Genomic DNA, 4,889 nt, shown 5'->3' on the forward strand with positions numbered 1-4,889 from the left:
CGGGCAGCAGGCGTGAGCGGACTCACCTGGAACTTCTTCTTGGCCACGAAGTACTGCATGCGGCGGATGACCCTGATGGTGGCGGGGGGGTGCTCCCGCAGCCTGCGGGGCGGGGGAGATGGGCGTCTGGAAAGGGCAGGGCCTGCAGGACTGGTGGCCGAGGACAGTCACTGCTGAGCCGCTCGGCCCCGTGTCTAAAGCTCCTTCTAGAAACACCATCGACAGAGACACCACAACCCACGAAACACGTTTGCAGAGGAGAAGACGGGAAGGACACGGGGGCTTCGCTTCGGTTCCGATGTTCATTCTGAACAAACCTTCTGCTGAAACCGCCCAAAGCCAGACCCGCCGCACGACCCCCACCGCTGGTGGCAGCCTCGGCCCCAGCCAGGAGTGCCCCGCCCAGGAGCGGAGGGACCAACCAGGGGCCTGAGGGGTGGCCGCCCGCACCTCTAGGGCAGCTTTGGGGTCACGGTGTGGACACAGGCTGAATGGTGCTGGCGGAGAAGCAGGGCATCAGGGCACAGACAGCAAGGATTTGAGGGGACAAGATCCTGGTCAATGGGGGGGCCCAGAGAGGGGGTGCCTGCCACGCAAGGGCCCTCGAGGCATCTGTGAGTCAGGCAGCACCAGCTGGGGTGAGGGGCACCGGCTGGGGTGAGACCCTGATGAACTGAGCTAGAGAAGCTGCTCGGAGGTGAAAGCTAAGCAGAGCCTGCCGCAGACTGACGGCCCTGGGAAGACTGGGGTTCAGAGTCTACCAAGGAGGGGGGCTTTCGGCTGAGACCCCCATGGCCTTAGGTCATCTCCGTCCAGGCCCGGACCAAGGTGCCCCGCCTGCACCTTCCGCAGCCGGGGGAGAACCGGTCACCTGGGCGGAGGTGACGGCAGGGAGCCCGGCCTCGCCTCAGCCTCCAGAGACCGAGAAACGGGGGGAGTGGGTCCTGGGAGCCGACCCGAGAGGCGGAGGCTCGGTGCTGTCCGTGAACTGTGACCTCCTGGTTCATCGGTCAAAATCCCCAACCACACGGGGCTGCCGGGGAAGCCGCGTGGGAGGCGCCCAGCTGGCACCCAGCAGCTGCGGAGATGTGAGGCCACAGAGACCACGTCCCACCAGCTGCCCCTGGGACGAGCCACGGCGCCCACCCTGACGGGCAGCCCAAGGCCGGCCGCAGGCCCACACGCAGGTCGGTGATGGGGTTCACCTCTGAGCTGTCTGCGGAGGCCCTTTATTTAAAAACGCGTCTGCTCATTTGTGGTTACTTTATTGCTACTTTTTAATATATTTTTATTGACTTCAGAGAGGAAGGGAGAGAGAGAGAGATGGAAACGCCAATGATGAGAGAGAATCGTGGACCGGCTGCCTCCTGCACGCCCCGCACTGGGGATCGAGCCTGCAACCCGGGCCTGTGCCCCGACTGGGAATGGAACTGTGACCTCCTGGTTCCTAGGTCGACGCTCAGCCCCTGAGCCCCGCCGGCCGGGCTGAGGTCTGAAATAACCAGGTGAACAGGTTCAAGGAACTGGATGGGAAGCGGAGAGTTTTGCCAGAGAAATGAAATCTCTATGAAAAATCAGACGAAGGAAGTCCTGAGAAGGACAGGGCAGGCGGCCTGGGAGCAGAGGGGCCTGGAGATAAGGATACTTGTGGGCTGGATGAAAATAGCCCCGGGGATGGAAAAAGGCAGAATTAAACCGAGAGGAAAAAGTGCCACCAGGAGAGACAGACGGCTCAAAGTCCTGACACTCGTGAGATCGCAAAAGGAGCGGAGACGCGAGGGGGACACAGAATCCTGGAGACTTGGGGGCTGATCGTCTCCCCCAAATGATGGCAGACAGGAGGCCACCAACTCCAGCTGCTCCGGGGACCCACGGCGCCCAGACCCAGGCCCTGAGAGGAGGCCGAGCCGCCCGGAGGCACGGGGTGTCCGGGAGCGAGAGGGCGGTGGGGGACGGCCTTGTCCGATGGCCGGCTTGTCAGGGAGGAAGAAAGCCAGACGGCATCTCTAAAGTGCTCACGGACAATTATCAACTTAGCGTTCTATACCCATCGCTCAGGTCCTCGTACATGAAGGTGCGAGTGAGGGAAGCCAGACCCAGGGGGACAGACCTGCTGAGCCACCCGTGAGGTCCCCAAGGGGTCAGATCCCCAGAGACAGGAAGTAGGGCAGTGGGTGCCGGGCCGGGGGAGGGGCTGGGGACTCGTGTGTGACGGGGACAGGGCGTCAGAGGGGGAAGAGGCGACGTTCTGGCGATGACGGGGGTGGTGGTTGTACGACCCTGCGAACGCGCCTCAGGCCTCTGAGCTGTGCGCTTAGCTGGTCAGACGGGAGCCGTGTGCATCTTGTGTGTGTACAGATGAACGAATACACACACAGGAAGGTGCAGCCCAATCCAGGAGGCCCTGCTTCTGGGGGAGCGGCCTGAAGAAGGACGGGGCCCCCCCGGCAAAGAGGAGGACCCCAGAAGGAAGCTGGAAGTACGGGGAGGGGCCGAGGCATGGAGGAGGGCAGGCGGACGAGAAAGCTGGGCAGTGTGGACCCGACCACCCTGTCCCACGAGGTTTAAGTGTTCCAGAATTTAAACAGGGTCAAGCCTGGCCAGAGGGCTCAGTGGATAGAGCGCCGGCCTGTGGACCAAAGGTCCCGGGTTCGATTTCCGTCAAGGGCATGGACCTCGGTTGCAGGCTCCTCCCCAGCCTGGGCCCTGGTCGGGGCACACGTAGGAGGCAACCTAATTAATGTGTTTCTCTCACATCGAAGTTTGTCTCTGTCTTCCCCTCTCTCCCTTCCACGCTCCCTAAACATCAATGGAAAAATATCCTCGGGTGAGGATTATCAATCAATCAATCAATCAATCAATAAAAAATTAAAAAAGTGGTCAAGCCCGGCCAGAGGGGCTCAGTGGGTTGAGCATCGTCCCATGCACCCAGAGGTGGCTGGCCCCACTCCTGGACAGGGCACAGACCTGGGGGGCGGCTTTGACCCCCCAGTTGGGAGTGTATGAGAGGCGACGGACTGATGTCTCTCTCTCACATGGATGTTTCCCGCTCCCTGCCTCTTGCTAAGCCTGCCCTCGCGTGAGGCCGTCAGCTGGGTAGGAAGATGCTCTAAATCCGTGTGCGAAAGGGCCACATACTCGTGTCCGTGTGACCCGAGCATGAGCTGAACTACACGGTGAAAGTCGCGCGGGAGGCGGAGGCCTCGGTGAGGTTGCCGTGGCAGCCCGTGCGTTGCCAGGGCGAGGGTCCCGGTGCCCATCGGAGGCCACGCTGGCATCCTAGTGGTCCAGGATGGATGTGATGGTCTCTAGGCGACCGCCGAGGGGGTAACCAAAGGGTGATGAACCAACCAGCTCCCGGGGGGTCAAAAGGAAAGAGTCGCATCACGTGACTGATCCGAAGGAGGCAGGAAAGGGGTGCAGGAAGCCCTGAGCGAATGAGAGCCAGGTGCCAGGCAGCAGGTGGTCGCGCTTCGAAGGGACCGCGCGTCCTAAGACCAAGCGCGTCCGGCGGGACTGGAGACGAGCTGATGTTGCCGAGAAACCCCTTTAATGGGGGGGCGGGGGGCGTGCGAGGGCAGGGAAGGTACACCCGGTGTGTCCAGGGGCTGGTGCAGGGCGCTCAGGCCAGAGATGACGAGGGTCCTGAGTTTAACACGTGGTCCGACTCGGAGGAGGGCCTCCATTCGAAACCCGTATGCGCCCACAATCAGAACCCTGAAACCCACAAAGCCAGACCGGGCAGAACTCAGAGGTGACAGGACACACGGTCGGTGCGTAGCCGAGAGGAGAGCTAGCAAAACCCCCACGGAGACGTAAGGACGACAGAACCTCAGAGAGCCCAGCGCGGACACCGATCGGCAGGGACCGCGGCATCGTCACCGTCACCGTGGGGCCTTCCCCAGGGGGGACCCAGGCGGGGCTCGCACAGCCAGTCCCGAGAGACGCCAGAGAAACGGCACCGCGGCGCCCGGGTCCCGGCCACGGCGAGTTGGAGGGGAATCAGGGAGGCGGACGACGACGCTCCCTCACGTCTGGGCGTCCATCTAAGTGACTCAAGGGTGAGGGCGGCAGCTGGTAAGAGCTGGACAGCATTTTTATTTGGATGAGAATAAAGTGCCACGGTGAGTGGGCAGCGCTCGGGGCAGATGGTGACCGAGGCGCGTCTTAGGGGAGAGGAGAGGCGGACGCCTGTCTGAAGAAGTTAAAAAAAAAGAGAAAATTTAAATCCAAACAACAGAGACGGGAGATAATAAAGACAAGAGCACAATCCGATGGCGTGAAAGATGCACATTGCATTAGGAGCGACCAGCAACGCCAAAGGTTTTCGTTTTTTGTTTTTTTAAATATATTTTATTGATTTTTTACAGAGAGGAAGGGAGAGGGATAGAGACTTGGAAACATCGATGAGAGAGAAACATCGATCAGCTGCCTCCTGCACACTCCCCACTGGGGATGTGCCCGCAACCAAGGTGCATGCCCTTGACCGGAAAAAAAAAACTCCGTCGCCCTCACCACATCAACGGCCCGCGAGGAGGAACATGTAATCAACTCAAAGATGCAGAAAAGCATCTGATAGGGCGGAAGCCGTCCCTAATGAGAAACACCCGCAGGCAGCGGGTGAGAAGGGCGCGCCCTCCTGCTACACACCAGCCGCAACGCAAGGGGAACACTCAGCTCTACACGCACACGGCTCCACGTACACGGCTCCACGTACACACACAGCGCTTCCCCTCCACGCACACAGCTTCCCGTACACACACAGCGCTTCCCCTCCACGCACACGGCTTCCCGTACACACACAGCGCTTCCCCTCCACGCACACGGCTTCCCATACACACACAGCGCTTCCCCTCCACGCACACGGCTTCCCCTCCACGCCCACTGCT

General features: G+C 61.0%; 1 long non-coding RNA gene across 1 annotated transcript in view; it reads left to right on the forward strand.

Moving 5' to 3' along the window:
• Nucleotides 1-3,684, forward strand: part of LOC107183643 — a 5,955-nt gene extending 2,271 nt beyond the window's left edge. The window contains exons 2-3 of the long non-coding RNA XR_001514428.1: nucleotides 3,632-3,642; nucleotides 3,675-3,684. This is a non-coding gene — a long non-coding RNA (uncharacterized LOC107183643). The remainder of the gene's footprint in view (nucleotides 1-3,631; nucleotides 3,643-3,674) is intronic.
• The last annotated feature ends 1,205 nt before the right edge of the window (nucleotides 3,685-4,889 follow it).

Source organism: Myotis davidii, unplaced genomic scaffold (assembly GCF_000327345.1).
Source record: "Myotis davidii unplaced genomic scaffold, ASM32734v1 scaffold221, whole genome shotgun sequence".
Classification (NCBI taxonomy): Eukaryota; Metazoa; Chordata; class Mammalia; order Chiroptera; family Vespertilionidae; genus Myotis; species Myotis davidii.